This window comes from Drosophila obscura, unplaced genomic scaffold, assembly GCF_018151105.1.
Source record: "Drosophila obscura isolate BZ-5 IFL unplaced genomic scaffold, ASM1815110v1 contig_87, whole genome shotgun sequence".
Lineage (NCBI taxonomy): Eukaryota > Metazoa > Arthropoda > Insecta > Diptera > Drosophilidae > Drosophila > Drosophila obscura.
The window spans coordinates 909,017-926,047 of record NW_024542880.1 but is presented as its reverse complement, the minus strand read 5'-3'; the positions used below and the strand labels follow the sequence as shown (position 1 = coordinate 926,047).

Below are 17,031 nucleotides of genomic sequence, written 5' to 3'. Positions count from 1 at the left end.
GGCTGGCTTGAAAAATTCAGTAGGCAAGCGAGAAATGATGATGCGAGAGTTTTGTTTGGTGTTCTTTGTTTATTAACTCTTTATTCATTCACTTTAATTCTTTTAAGTTGCTACTCTGACTCGTAGTTGAATGGTGCGCTGGTGGACTGCGTAGTGTGGTGTTTTGCGTTTGTGACTGCCTAGTACAGTGTCGTGTGCTCTTGGCCTCTTTTGTTTTCGGTCTGATGTACTGCCTAGTGCAGTGTCTTGGGTGTGTGACTGAGGGACTGCCTAGTGCAGTGACTTGTGTTTGGGCTGATGGGCTGCCTACTCTTTCGGCCGATCTTGGCCCTTTTATGCAGCTGGCGATCTGAGACCCGGAAATAATTGCTTATTGCTAACTTTGATTACACTACTCGACAAAATCAAACTTTTTTTTTCCTCAAGGATCCAAACCGACTTTTTCTGATAGATATGGGGATTTAAAATTTTTTAAAGAATTATGGTTTTTTTTCTATCGCAGAACTTTTTTTTGAAGAATTTTTGAAAACTGGTATTTTTTTTTAAGCTTTTTTCAGAGGTAGCGCTTGTTTTTTTCACATAGCTCTAGTATCTTACGTTTGGTTGTAAAGAACTTTGCTATTTTGAAAAGATAATTAAAACAGCTAGAAGTAAAGCCCAAACACTTTGTCATTACAGCTTACCGTCTGGGAAATATAAAGCATTGAAATGCAAAAATGATGATTTTTGTGCGGTATTTTTTACGAAATTTTGACTTTAAAAACTCAGGAAAAGTCGAAAAAAAATTATATCTTGTGTCCTCTATTTTTTTGTGTATAGGTGCGTTAATTTGGCGGCGAGCCCAACTGCCCATTGGGAACAAACGAACGCGATCAGGTACCAAATGTACAACCCTTGTTCGTTTGCTTTGTTCCCAATTGGCAGTTGGGCCCGCAACCTTCCAAAAGGTATTTTTTGTTCATTTTTTTCATATTTTAGGTTTGGTTAACGAATTTTAGCTCCACCGTCTCTCCATAGATTTTAAGGAACAATACCTTAAACGAAGTATAATTAATGCTTCTATCTAAAACTAGAAATGCATGCCACGAATTTTTTTTCCAACTTTTTCTGAGTTTTTTAAATCAAAATTTCGGGAAAAATTCCGAAAAAAATGATGAAATTTTAAGTTGGTATCTTCCGGGTGTTAAGCTGCAGATACAAAGTGTCTTGGTCGTATTTATAGCTACATTTGTCAGCTTTTCAGAACTGCAAAGTGCAAACCAGATATAAGATACTTAAGTAATGTGAAAGATAAAAGCACTACCTCTGAAAAAAACATTAAAAAAATACCAGATTATAAAAAATTCTTCAAAAAAACCTAAACCTTTAGTTTTTTTTTTAATTTTAAAAAATCTGGTATTGTTTTAATGGTTTTTATTTTCAGAGCTAGTGCTTATATTTGTCACATAACTTATGAATCTTATACCTGGTTTCATAGAACTTTGCATTTCTGAAAAGCCGACTAATGTAGCTACAAATTCAACCCAGACACTTTGTATCTGCAGCTTAACGCCTGGAAGATATTAAGCTTTCTAATTAAAATTAAATAATTTTTTTGCGGTATTTTTTCCCGGAAATTTTGATTTGAAAAACGAAAAGGGGTTGAATTTTTGGTACCATTATGTCTGGACGTTGATATGCAATGACTGCACCATTAAGTGGCTCATGCGACACCAAGCCGAAGCCGGTTACGCGCGGAACCCAGGCAGAAACGCAGTCCCTCCTCCCGCCTAACCGACCGAGGGGCGCTGCCGCATGACGCGCGACGCGTGTTACCGAACCGATCACGAGCATGCAGGAAAGATAGGTGTTAGACTACAATTCGAGGAAAATTAGAGCTAAACTGAGCTACCTGAGCGTGTTCCTTTGGCATTGGACCAGCGTACTGTACGGTATTTTTCAGGTAAAATGGGTTTTGAGTCGTTTTAGTTAAACGGCTGAAACTTGGCCGTTTATCCATCAATTCGACTTTTCCTGAGTTTTTAAAGTCAAAACTTCGAGAAAAAAAACCGCAAAAAATTATTAAATTTGAATTTGAGTTGGACTTCTAGCTGGTTCTATGCAACCAGATATAAGATAAGATAATACCAGATTCTAAAAATTCTTAAAAAAAAATTAAACCATAAAAAAAAACAAAGTACAACAATAGTTTTTAAATTCCGAAATCTATCAAAAAAAGTCATTTTGCTCCACTGCGGAAAGAAAAAGTTTAATTTTGTCGAGTAGTGTTAATTAGAGGTTGCTATCAAATTTTACAAAAAAAAATTAAGCAAGAAAATGAACAAACAAAGTTTTTTGCTGAATGAGTTGGATAATCTGGTGAAATCTATTGCATATATATTTATACCATTTATATCGTCATTAATCAGTCATTGGCAGCAAAAAACTTACACAAGTTTTTGCGAACTAGTTCACTGAATATATCAACCTCAGCTGAACTTCTTGATTTTCACCAATCGTTAATTTGTTAACAGTAACTAAACAAAAACGAAAAGGAAAGTGTAAGTCGCTTCTGGGGAAGTCAGTAAATACATATTTGAGCTTATAGTTTTTCAGAATTAAAAAAAAATAGTACATATTACTTTTTTTTTGCTACATCTGTTATCTACATCTACATCTACAATGTATATTATACATCTAACATGTAGATTATACATGTAGCATTTTGATTATATATCTTTTACGCTAGAGGGCGCTCGCGCACTGAACGCGGCAGAGTGTGCGAGCGAGAGACAGAATGAGTAGTGGCTCTCTTGCTGAAGTAGGCAGGGGAAGCAACCGAAAATTAATTTCTTCATTCTGGCTATAATTATGATCCGATCTGATTCAGACTCGGCAATCTGATAGATATATGCATTCTCTACGATACTGCGTTTTTTGGTTTTATCGTATCTTCAAAATTGTGCCTACCACAGATTTTGGTTTTTTGCTGAGGCGGGGGCGGGGCGAAATTTTGAAATACAGTTGTAGCAGTGTGATATCACATGAGTCCGCAAACAAAATTTGGTTGCTCTAGCTCTTATAGTTTCTGAGATCTAGGACGGACAAACGGACATGGCTATATCGACTCGGCTATTAATGCTGATCAGGAAAATATATATATATTATGGGGTCGGAAACGTTTCCTTCTCTGCGTTGCAGAGATCTCATAGACCAAATTTGGTTTCCAGACTCATGTGATATCACACTGCTCCAAGTGTATTTCAAAAATTCGTCCCGCCCCCTTCCGCCAACACAAAGGACGAAAATCTGTAGCAGTCACAATTTTAAAGATACGATAAAACTAAAAACGCAGTATCGTAGAGAATGACCATATCAACCAGATTGCTGAATCTGAATTAGATCGGATCATATATAGAGCGAATGAAGACATTTTTTTTCAGTTGCTTCCCCGCCTCCAGCAAAAGAGCCCTTGCTACTCATTCTCTTTCTCGCTCGCACACTCTGCCGCGTTCAGTGCGCGAGCAGCCCCTATTGTAGAATCTACCTGTTAGATGTAGAATATACATTGTCCTTGTCCTGGTCCTTTGGGAGCGTCTTCTCGCTTGCTTACACTGCTTTCTAGGACCGCTGGTCATTCCACCAGTAACATGGAGCGGCCCGGTTGCTTGCTCTCCTTCGTGGCAATGATGCGTCACGCGCCTCTGCAATCTTCCGTCCAAGATCGTTTGTCCTATCCTCCGCCGATCCCTGTATCCAATCTGGTTGGCTGAAGGTGTCCGAGAATGCTTCCACATCCAAGCTGCCAGCTTTCCAATTTGGGCCGGTAGTTTTTGGCGTGACCTTCTTACTCCAGGTGTGCAGGTCCTCGTTGACGGTCCATTTGGCTCTGCAAAGTAGGGATACGGTTAGAAGGGTGATGTCAATAAAATATCTTCCACATGCCTTTCTGAACGTCTGCTTCCTGCCGTGAAGCGTGAATGGACGCGCCTGCAGTTGCCAGATATTTGATATACGTTCTATAAAGTATGTATAGTGATTATCTATGTTACATACTCAATTGCTTAAATTACTCTTATACCAAGGAAAAACCATTGCTTACGATTCGTTAAAAGAAGAAGCGTTTACAATGGTCTCGGGAACGGATGTCTTGGACTCAAAGGCAATTCAACAACATAATTTTTAGCGATGAATCAAAATTGTATGTGTGTGTCGATGATGCGCTAGGGATAATTATCCGTAACAGAACTGAAGCGTACCATAAAGACTGCCTGAAAAGGACAGTACAGTTCCCTGCAAGCATAATGTGGGATTGTATTTCTGCCAAAGGGGTAGGACAACTGCACTTTATTGACGGAATAGTCAACGCAGAAAAATACGTTAACATATTAGAAGAAATACCAATACCTAAACTGGCTGACTGTGGTTGTGGCGCGATGTATTAAATGTAATGATCGATAGTATTCGCATCTAGTATTTCGCATGAACTTAGGTATATGGGTGACCTGCGGTCACACTAAAATTAGGGAGTCAAGCCGTGCTTCCCGCTTAGGATTTATTCCAAATGGCGAGTTCAAGAGAAGTAGAAGGAAAGTCTGCGGTATGAAGCGATTAACAGACAACAAACTAAGCAAATGTATTTATTCTTACAGAATAAAACACCACCACACACACGCATACACACACCCTAGTATATGAATATGAATATGAATGGTGTGTATGTTTGTGTCAAATAGTGCGGACGCGTTTCTTCCTGGTACTCCTAAACGGACGGCAAATTTGCGGAGTTCCCTGCAGAAAAAGAGCGCAGCTTGTAAAAAGTACAACACGTGAGATCGGTACATACCGAGGAAGCCTCCAAAACATGGACAACGCAGCCTCTGCAACCCCAACACGGAGAAAAAGATGAAACTTAGGACGTTGATCAGGTGGGAGGGGTGAGACTATCCTCCTTTTCTTTACTCTCTCTCTCTGTCCTGTATCTTTTGTTGCACTCGTGATTTGTTGTTTAATTGTCATCTTTGTATTTGACTGTGCCGTCTCGTCCCGTTCCGATATTCACTTGTCATGCCAGCTGATCGAGCCGTCAGCTGTTGACCAGTGCACGGAAGCGGATCAACAAAAAAGCTACCGTTAAGCTCCGGCAGAGTGCGCAACTCATGACATCTACATACGTAGATCATGAGACCTAAATGGCGCCAGCATACTACGGCGGTCACGACGACACTGGATACACTACATATACATGTATACACACGGAGGTTAGGTGCCCCCACCAACAGATGACGCCAGATGCAACGGCGGCAGCCACTACCCTGCAGGAAAACAGAAGTCTGTGAACCTTGCCTTAGCAAGGCTCATTGGGACCCCATCCCAGTAAGGTCTCAATTATGGTATCCTGGAAGCCCTGTTATTGAACAGTCGACAACAGGCTGACGGATTGAATTCTGTCACCTGAGTAAGCCGAGTGATATCGTGCTGAAACGGCTGCTGGGCCAATGCTGCAGCTGCCCCCGTCCCGTTAAAACCTTGGCAGGCCTTAGGAAACGCTTGCTCCCATCGCCACCCACCTGGCCGTGCAGGCCCAGTTGACAATGTCCTGGCCAAAACTGATCTGGCTCTGAACCCCAGACCCCATGAAGGCTGGAGTCAACCCTTGCGTGGACTTCACTGTATAGATAGGCACCCACAGGTTCTTTTAAGGAAAATGCACGCATGGAAAGCAAAAACGGCCCTAACGACCCTTTTGCACAAAAAATGAATACACCAACCACAAACAAAACCGGAATCAAAGAGGAAGACCAGGAAAAGGCATTTACCAAGTCGCGGAAAATGATGCGAAAACCGCCGACGGGATCTGAGCCCCCCGCAATACTGGAGAACAAGGGCGAACTGGAGTCCGATACTCCCAAAAGATGTAGAGCGTCGGCAAGCCCGGAATCCCCACAGAGGAGGACACCATCAAAAAGGGCGAAGGACAATGCAGGACGCAGCTCAACAAGTTAGGAAGCATCCTAGACGAACTCATTTACTTGGTAAATGAAAGGAGGCCCATCGTGAGGACGATCAACCGAGGAATGAAGGACTCATTGGCCCAAATGAAGCATATACAGGTCGCAGTCAGCGAGAAACTGTACGAAGAGAAACAGGCAGGCGCCAGCTGCACGAAATGCCTGGAAAGAAATGGAAGGAAATTGACGCCACCGACCTACGGAAGGAGGAGTCGCCGAAGCCCGGCAATCACCCCGAGCGTTGCCCTGCAGGAAAACGCATGGCGGAAACCAGACTAAGGCTGGCCGAAACACCCCAGCAGAGAACACGGAAGAAAGGAAGCGCAAAGAGCCCAGAGCGGAAGCGGCTGGTGAATCAGCCCAGGAAAGCACAGAGGCCAGATGCACTGGTCGTTAAGTGCAAAGACCAGGAGTCATATGTCGAGGTACTCAGGGTGGTGAAGTCCGCTAAAGCGATCCTCGAGTTCAGAGACTCGGTATCCGCAATTCGACGGGCCGCGGCAGGGGAGCTCCTCCTCCAGATGGGAAAGCACGGGGACGGCGCCACTGCAAAACTCCTCAAGGCTGTCCAGGCGAAGGTGGGAACTACGTCTGAGGTCAAGGCGATCTCCGTAAAGGTGCTGATTGAGGTCAGGGACATATCGGAGTGGACAACGCCGGAAGAAGTGCTCGATGCCATCTTCGCCAAGATCGACGGAGACTTGCCGACCGAGTCAGTTCCAAAGGAAAGTTCCAGGAAAGCATACCGCGAAACGCTGACGACGAACATCCTACCCAGAGAAACAGCGGACAAGCTGCTGCATGAGGGCAAAGTTCGCATTGGATGGTCTTTATGGCGAATCCGGCTGAAGAACGAACCCAGGCGATGCTTCAAATGCCTAGCATTTGGCGATATGGCCAAGATGCAGGAGTAGCCACGACGAAAAGAGCAAATGTTTCAACTGCGGAGGTACGCAGCACAGCTCGAGGGACTGCAAGCAGATGCCCGCCTGCATCTTATGCACAAGAGCAGGACTAGAAGGAAAGGCACATGGCACCCTCAGTAGGGCATGCCCTATATATGTCAAGGCAGCAAATACCTACACTAATTAAGTTCCTGCAGCTTAATTTGAACCACTGCAGAGCGGCACAGGACCTGCTCATGCAGACAGTGAGAGAAGAGGACGTCGACGTCGCCATCTTGAGCGAGCCACACCTAGCGATGCAACAAGATTTATGGATGCAAAATGCAAATGCAAATTACGGAGCAGCGATCTGGAGCTGTGGAACCCAGCCACAAGACTTAAGCGCCCGTCATACGTCAGTTGGGTATGTCAGAGCAAAGATTGCGGGCATCCACATATACAGCTGCTACATTGCCTCGAGCATACAACTGGAAGAGTTCGCCAACATACTCGAAGACCTAGCAAAAGATGCACGCAGTCGTTCCCCAGTGATCATTGCTGGCGACTTTATTGCATGGGCTACCGAGTGGGGAAGCACGAGGACAAACGCACGCGTAAACGTTCTTCTTGACGTGTTCGCGACCCTGAGCGTGGTGCTCCTGAACAACGGAAGTACCCAAACGTACACTAGGGGTGACCGTGGATCTGTGATTGACGTCACATTTGCCAGCCTCCAATAATCACGGTGTGCCACCTGGAAAGTCGCAAGTGTATATATACATAGCGACCACCGGGCCATAACGTGCTGCATTGACGACGGACCCACCAGACGGACCACAACCATCAGGCGCACAGCTTGGAAAACGGAGGACATGGACACCCAGTGCCTGCTCCTCATGTTCCGGCAAAGCAGCGAAATCATCCACGGAAATGCAGAACGGCGGGCAAATTTGCTAGGGACAGCATTGGAAACTGCCTGCCACGCCGCCATGGTAAAAAAAAAACAAATGGGAGGAAGGAAGCAAAACCAGTGCACTGGTGGTCGCAGGATATAGCGGATCTGCGGAGAGGGAGCCACGCAGCAAGACGCTGCTACCAGAGGACCATGAAAAGGGCAAGGCGGAGACCACAAGACCCTCAGGCAGCCCAGGAAGCGGCAGAACCACACGCCATCTACCACCAACAATGGGCACATCACCAAGGAGATCAAACGCAGCAAAGCGAACTGTTGTAAGGACCTCTGCAAGGAGGCAGACCTGCAGCCTTTTGTCCTAGCCTACAAAATGGTGATGGGCAAGCTGGTGCGCAAGGTAATGCCCACCTGTCCGGAATTATTGTCCAAAATCGTAGATTCACTGTTCCCCACACAACAGGAACTAACCTACGTGCATCGGGAGAACCCCACACCTCCACAGATCGGTGCGGAAGAGCTTCTAAGTACGGCTAAGAGCATGAAGACCGGCAAAGCGCCAGGGCCCGACGGTATACCCGCCATAGCAGTCCGGACGATAGCCACAACATACCCGGAAGCGATAGCGAAGACTTTTACCCAATGGCTGCAGGAGCAAGTCTTCCCTGCGGGCTGGAAGCTCCAGAGGCTCGTGCTTCTACCAAAGACTGGGAAGGACCCCGAAGACCCGGCTGGTTACAGGCCTCTGTGCATGATCAGCGTAACGCAGAAGCTGTTCATCGCAAATCGGATAGAAGCGGAAATCGACAGCCTACAGGGACTATCTGAGCTTCAATTCGGCTTTAGGAAGAAGAGAAGCACCACCGACGCGATCAGAGTAGTGGTGGGTAAAGCCCGCGAGGCAATAGCTGGGAAGATATGGCACGGTGGCACCAAGAAGTACTGCCTGGTAACTACACTGGACGTAAAAAATGCTTTCAACTCTGCAAGGTGGCCAAACATCATCGCCGCCCTCTCCAGACTGGGTGTATCTGAGTACCTGGTGAGCCTCGACGGGACAAAAACGACGGCAAGTTACAGGAGGCGTTCCACGGTTCTGTTCTCGGCCCTCTTCTGTGGAACGTCATGTACGATGGCATGCTGCGACTGGACACACCAGCTGGCTGCAGCATCGTTCGCTTCGCAGACGACATTGCGGTGGTAGCGGTACAAAAAACCCAGGCAGAAGTAGAGGAAAATACGAACGAGACAGTCAGACGAGTGATGTGCTGGGTCCAGGAAAACGTCCTCAGCCTGGCAGCGCACAAAACCAAATCGGTCCTGATTAGCACCAGAAAAAAGGTTGAAACAGCCAGAGTGGTTGTTGGAGCGGACGAAGTCGAGTTGTTCCCGGCTATCAAGTACCTGGGAGTCCTTCTGGACCACAGGCTTAGCTTCAAGCAGCACTTGGAAGCAACCGGAGTCAAAGTCGGCAGGGCAGCAAGCGTGCTATCCGGCATGATGGCAATATCGGCGGTCCAAGACAGAGGAGCAGACGACTCATCTGCTCTGTCGTCAGAGCCATCATTATGTACGCTGCTCAAATATGGGCACCAGCTATGGAGCTCCCAACGCACCTGCAAAGCGTCCTATCGAAGATGTGCACTGAGAGTCCTTAGTGCGTACTGCACCGTTTCCGAAGATGCAGCCCTAGTATTGGCCGGCATGGCGCCAATTGACCTTCTCGCCGCTGGGACCATCATCGAGGACCAGACCATCCGCGAGGCGGAGACCTAACGTAGATGGCAAAAGCGATGGCGTAACACACCCAACGGCATATGGACTAGACGCATAGTCCTGGACATAGGACTAACTTTTATCTAACGCAGCTTTTAACAGGACATGGGTGCTTTAAATTCTACCTACATAGATTTAAATGCGAGTCGGATCCGTTTTGCACACACTGTGCACGGACCATAGAAGACGATGAACATGTATTTTTTGTCTGTCCAAGATTCTCTGCTGATCGGGAAGAGCTCAGCCTAGACATTGGGAGGCCATTTATAGTCAAAATTCTTTAAAATTTTGGCTGCCACTCTTTGGCATAGATTTTAATAAATTCTGGCATTGTTCTTTTCAAATAGAGTCCTTATCTCTTGCAGCTTTGTTTTTAGGTCAGAAAGGGTTATTTGAGGCAAATATTTTAGGTTTCTTTTCATTATTTCCCATATATTCTCGATTGGGCTTAGGTCCGGGCTATTTGATGGCCAATATAAGACCCTAGTTTCCTCATACTGCATCAATGATTTGGTTCGTTTGGCAGTATGAGATGATGCTCCATCCTGCTGCAATGTATATTGACCACTGACGCCGACTGACGATGACCGCGTAGGAGTTGCCTTCAACACTGTATATCGACACCGAAAACAATAATACCAGAGGGTGTTTTTTTCTTTTTGTATGTATAGGAGGGAAAAGCATTGAAAGCCGATAAGTGTGGGACTTGGAAGTACCTCACCCACTAAAAACCCCCCTACTCTCTGTATCCCTCTCGCGGTACAACCGATAAGTAATACTTCACGAGGGGAGATGGCATGAAAGCCGTCACTAGATCCTATCTAGGATTTGAATTTCGATTGCACTGCCTTTCAGCGCGCCGCAAGGATTGGATGATCTCTGCAGCGTAGGTGCTCACGGCATCCAAATTGTTTTTTGAGCTAAGTAGGATATACATTAAGTCATTGACTATAAATGGCCTCCCAATGTCTAGGCTTAGCTCTTCCCGATCAGCAGAGAATCTTGGACAGACAGATACCAGAAAACTAAACACGCAGTATCGTAGGTAATGACCATATCTACCAGATTGCTGAATCTAAATCAGATCGGATCATAGTTGTAGCCATAATGAAGAAATTAATTTTCAGTTGCTTCCCCCACCTCCTCCAGCAAGAGACCCTGCTACTCATTCTCTCTCTCGCTCGCACACTCTGCCTCGTTATGTACGCGAGTGCCCGCTGGCGGTGAAGATGTAGAATCTAAATGGTACATGTATAATTTACATGTTAGATGTAAATTATACATTGTCGATGTTGATGTAAATAACAGATGTAGCAAAAAAAATGTCAATGTAAAATTTTTTTAAATTCTAAAAATCATAAGCTCAAAAATTTTGAAACTGACTGAGACGGGTATACGTAGAGTCGCGTCCCCAGAAGCGACTCACACGTTCCTTCTCGTTTTTTCTAAGGATAAGAGAATAAAATGATCTTTCAGATAAAACTAATTTTGCATGTGCTATATGTATTAGATGTGAAAATGACGGCTGTTAAACATTGCATATGGCTAAGAAAAAGCTCGCCGTACGAATAAATATTGGTCGGTGCTCGTCGAGCGGTGTGCGTGAACTGGCTACATAGCTTCTTAGTGAACATGGCTTTGCTGCGCTTGGTCTCTTTAGATCATTTGCAGTCTCTTTGGAATTCCGGGTGCCCCCTGGTCCTTTGGGAGCGTCTTCTTGCTTGCTGACACGGCTTTCTAAGACCGCTGGTCATTCCACCAGTAACATGGAGCGGCCCGGTTGCTTGCTCTCCTCCGGTATGCGTCACGCGCCTCTGCAATCTTCCGTCCAAGATCTTTTGTCCTATCCTCCGCCGATCCCTGTATCCAATCTGGTTGGCTGAAGGTGTCCGGGAATGCTTCCACATCCAAGCCGCCAGCTTTCCAATTTGGGCCGGTAGTTTTCGGCGTGACCTTTTTACTCCGGGTGTGCAGGTCCTCGTTGACGGTCCATTTGGCTCTGCGAAGTAGGGATAAGAAGTAAGTACACAGTAAGTTCACGCGTGAACGGCTGGACCGATTTCGACAATTCTTTTTTTTTTTTTTGTGTTTGTTATTGTCAGCAGAAGGTTCTTATGAAAAACGGGAAGGAACGTGTGAGTCGCTTCTAAAGACGCGACTCTACCTATACCCGTACTCAGTCAGTATTTACATTTTTGAGCATATGATTTTTTAGAATTTTAGAATTAAAAAAAAATTTTACATATTACATTTTTGCTACATCTGTTATCTACATCTACAATGTATATTTTACATTTAACATGTAGATTATTGATGTACTATTCATATTCTACATCTTTTCCGCTAGGGGTTGCTCGCGCACTGAACGCGGCAGAGTGTGCGAGCGAGAAGGAAAATGAGTTGCGTTGTCGTTGGCAGGAGAGGGCAGGGGAAGCAATTGAAAATTAATTTCGTCATTCTGGCTATAATTTTGATCCGATCTAATTCAGATTCAGCAGACTGGTAGATATGGGCATTTTCTACGATACTGCGTTTTTAGTTTTATCGTATCTTTAAAATTGTGCCTGCCACAGATTTTCGTCCTTTGTGGCGGCGGAAGGGGGCAAGGCGAAATTTTGAAATACCCTTGTAGCAGTGTGATATCACATAAGTCTGGAAACCAAATTTGGTTTCGCTAGCTCTTATAGTCTCTGAGATCCAGGCGCTCATCGAGACGGACAGACGGACAGACAGACGGACAGACAGACATGGCTATATCGACTATATATACTTTATGGGGTCGGAAACGTTTCCTTCTCTGCGTTACACACATCCACTTTTACCACAAATCTAATATACCCCTTAACTCTTTTTTAGTACGGGTATAAAAAAGAAAAGAAAATTCGAAAATTTAAGAATACTCGGAAAATGTTAGTATTGTTGTATGAAGTAGGTCTTTCCATGGCTGTCAAACGCTTACTTGATTTTTTGTATGGAAAGTGTTACATAAATCAAAAAATAATAATAATATATGTATACAGATTAATAAAAGATGCTGCACAAGAAGATGGTTTTTAAATATGAATGAGAAAGGACGGGAATCCTTACGAGAGATAATAACATGAAGCATCCATATGCGTAGCGGGAGACGGAATGGCCGTCGATCAACTGAAGATGCTGGAAACGGGAATGGAATATTGTGTATTGTGTATACCCTCCAATTCTTGCAAATCCAAATTTATGTTGAACTTATTATTCGACTCACTTCTCATCCATGCAACCACAATGTGCCACAGTGAAACGTGGCCGGGTACAGCTAGTTATCAATATGAACTAGTTTCTAGGTTTCATTATTATTTAAAAAACCCGACGAATTCAATTTTTATACCCGTACTCAAAAAAGAGTTAAGGGTTATATTGCATTTGTGGTAAAAGTGGATGTGTGCAACGCAGAGAAGGAAACGCTAAGCGCGAGCAACCCCTATTGGAGGAGATGTAGAATATAAATGGTACATGTAGAATCTACCTGTTAGATGTAGAATATACATTGTCCTTGTCCTGGTCCTTTGGGAGCGTCTTCTCGCTTGCTGACACTGCTTTCTAGGACCGCTGGTCATGCCACCAGTAACATGAAGCGGCCCGGTTGCTTGCTCTCCTTCGTGGCAATGATGCGTCACGCGCCTCTGCAATCTTCCGTCCAAGATCGTTTGTCCTATCCTTCGCCGATCCCTGTATCCAATCTGGTTGGCTGAATGTGTCCGAGAATGCTTCCACATCCAAGCCGCCAGCTTTCCAATTTGGGCCGGTAGTTTTCGGCGTGACCTTTTTACTCCGGGTGTGCAGGTCCTCGTTGACGGTCCATTTGCGGTCCCTACTGCGAAGTAGGGATACGCTTAGAAGGGTGATGTCAATAAAATATCTTCTACCTGACTTTCTGAACGTCTGCTTCCTGCCGTCGTTGGCTATGCCCACATTGAGAGGCGCGAATGCCTCTAGGAGGCAGGATGCTCTCGCATTGGTGTCTCGGCTGCCCCATTTAACCGCCCCCTTCTTTTCTGGATCGAGCAAAACCTTCACTGCCAGAGCAGGTATCATTGATCGCGTGGGTGCCTTACGGTTATATGGTTCGCTAATCAGCACCACGTCCGTCCGTCTCTCACGCGCTGATTGCATAAGGAGGTCCTGCGCGGCCTCACAGTGGCTAAGGTTAATTTGGGTAAGCTTCATCGTGTTTGGTTTGCAAGATTGCTCCGAAAGGTGGGGCACCTACTGCTGCCAACAATGTGTTTTGTGTTCTTTTTCTTTCCGTTGCAGAACATGCACTCTGGCTCCTTATGGCAGTCCTAAGCCAGGTGGCAACCTTTTTTGGCACCGGCTGCCGACAACCTGTTCTTCTCGACACGCGCTGGATTTTCCTTCGGCTGAGAGCTATCCGCCTTCTGGTTTCTCTTGGCCACTATAGTCCAGCTCTCGCCTCCGGCAGCGCTGGGAGTCACCTGCAATCTCGTGCATGCAGTTTCGGCGTCATTTCTCTCCATCGCACCGCGCGGGCTTTCATTCCCATGCTGTTTCCGCCTTTTTTGCTTAGGCGTTGGGATGCCCGCACCCCGCGGCGCGGAGAAGATTGTCGAAGTCTGCAATGACTGATGCTGTGACCCTTTTTTTATGAGGGTGTCCCGACTGGACGAAAGAATACCCATTGGTATGCTCCATTACCATTGGCACCCCTTAGCATTGCCTCTTTACCGCAGCTTGCAGTATTTGTCTTTGCACAGCACCGATCAGCTGTTGTATCGAAAAGGGCTATCGGAGGGCTATACTGTGGTACTGACTCCAGTACCAGCTTCGTAGCTTTGGTAGCATCCAGAATCAGCTAGCAGCAACCTAGCTTTGCAGTCGATGTGTCTGATTGGAAAATTTCGAGTTGGAAATCTGTAGTAGTTTTAGGGACAAGGAAGAGGAGAAGTCGGTTCCTCATTTCTTCTCTCCCCAGCTACCGCCATAATCTAAAATTTCCTTTATTACGGAGTACCAAGAGCTTAATCACGTGTCGTTGGTGGAATCAAATCTGTTCAGTCGCTGTCGTTATTTGTTTCCGGATCATAGCGTGCTTATGGAGGACAGAAAAACCAGTAAATTGGCTCTGCCACAGTATCAACTGTTTTTTTTTTTAACGAGGTTCTAATGGCGTGGCCTACTATCCAACCAAAGCCTTTCCATATGTTACTTCTGTTCCGTACGTTTCCAATTGCGCTGACTGACCACATTACAGGTGTGTCCGGGTAACTGAGCCGAATAATTACCTTCAGTACATCTTATGGAGAGATTCGCCTCACGAGAATTTAAAGACGTTCAAACTATACATTTTAACATAAGGAAACAAGCCGGCTTCCTATCTTGCAATTCACGCTATGCCCCATTTGGCCGAAGACGAAAAGACGGCATTCCCAATTGGCTCAGAAGTGTTGACTCACAATTTCTATGTCGACGATTTGATGACTGTAGGAAATTTATATATAGAGGAAGTGCGTGAGAAGTTGAAGCAGACATCCCAGTTGTTGGCTTGGGGAAACTTCTTAATTTGGACACGTTGCTCCAGCGTTTTTGCCGTGCTTGAAGAAGCTCCTTACAAGCATAAGGAAACGCTGCTGAGGTTCAACGGTCCGAATTCACAAAGTCCCTACAGCCGATGAAGTTTTCTTTTCGGTAGTATCCACACCGCTGTCATCAAAGCCCACAAAGCGTTCCATATTCAAACAATATTGCTTATTTTTATGATCTCTTAGGACTGATTGGACCTGTCATCGCAAAGGCAAAGATTTTCCTTCAGCTGATGTGGAAGGAGCAGCCTCAATAGGATGAGAGTTTGCCAGAGTCTCTGTCGTCAGCGTGGACCACCTTCTGCAAGACTTAGTCTACCCCTCAGCGTCATAGAAGTTCACGGGTTTTGTGACGCTGGCCTAGACCCGTATGGCGCATGTATTAACATCGTTTCAAGGACCAATAATGGCGCGTACCTTCAACGTCTTTACGTGAAGTTTCGTGTTGCCGCTCTCAAGGCATTGACGGTGCCCAAGTTAGAGTTATTGAACGGTGACTTACTTTCTAATTGATCAGTGAGATACTCCAACTTCAATTATTTACTTGAATCTCCTATTGCTGGCCCGACTCCACAACTGCCTTGTCTCGGAATGTTCCGCAATGACTCACCAATGTTTAGCATTTTTGTTAAATTCCATTCAGGAGTGGAATGGTCAGATGGAGTGGCACTACATTCCAAACCTCAGAACCCAGAGGCACTCTTCCATCAGAACTTTTGTTCGAGATGAACAACCTCTGTAGCCTTCTCATCTTTACAATCTTCATCGACACTGGAGCTTTTCAAGGGAGTCCTAATTGCAGTTTGTCCCTTCGTAGATCTATTTTTCGTATCAATAATTTTATCGGCATATAAACCAAAAAACTTCGCATAATAATATAATATACCTGAATTAAATCGAACCCGCTCGATTCTTTTAATTAATTTCAACGGCTATTGAAAAGGGTCAGTAGCTCAACAGCATACAAGTGATATTTGTGTTTTTATTTTGCAGGTTTTTTTCGGTAAAGAACAGTGCGATGTTGGTAAATTGCTTATGTTCTTAGAATATTACGTTCCTAGTATTAAACTTGAATCAAGGTTGGGCGATTGTACAGTCTTCGTTATAATGTATAGTAACTTATCTTATCTAACTAATTTACTTGATGAATTGCAAAAATGTAAAGGGGACTTGAATATAAACCACTTTTATCTCAAGGACTGCTCTCTTGATATCACTTTCTATAATGTTCTGAAAACTGAACAAATAGATAACGCGGCTGCCAGCATTGAAGAGTTCAATGGATTGATCTACAGAATACGAGAAGACAAGGAGTGCCGTTTTGAGCTCAGTAAAAAACAGATTAATCCTTTATGGCGTAAACACACTTTGATTGTTCTAAACAAAAGTCTTATCAGAGATATTCGATTATACTGTCTGCCAATGCTGCAATTATTTTTGCCAACACTGATGGCCATCTGGGCCCTAAGTATTCCGCACTTACGACCGAATATGAAAATTAAGTCATTCCCCGTAAGCCGCATCGGTAGAGCCACTATTCTAGTGCAACTAAAAGCTACGGGTATGCCACTACTAACCGCAGGCAATAAATACGCCAGCAAAGGCGCTACCGAACTAGGAACAGATAAGGATATTATGGAATATATGCGAAACTATTCTGCCGACCGTTATATGCTAACCGATATGAAGTTTATTGCTGCAGCTTTATTTAATGAAGACAAAGTTGAGGCCCTGTTTAACAACAAATGGCTTCACACTGCTCCGAATAGTTTGGCACTAGTTATGAATGTCCTGGCCTTGTACGTTAATTACACTAGTCGACACGAGTTTTCCTCAAGGAACAAAACCAACTTTTTCTTAAAGATTTGGGGCTTTGAATTGGTTTGATGATA

At 44.8% G+C, this 17,031-nt stretch overlaps 1 protein-coding gene across 1 annotated transcript in view; it reads left to right on the top strand.

Moving 5' to 3' along the window:
- LOC111078851 (putative ABC transporter ATP-binding protein BC_2655) overlaps positions 1–17,031 on the top strand; it is a 63,962-nt gene that overhangs the window by 15,350 nt on the left and 31,581 nt on the right. The window lies entirely within an intron of this gene.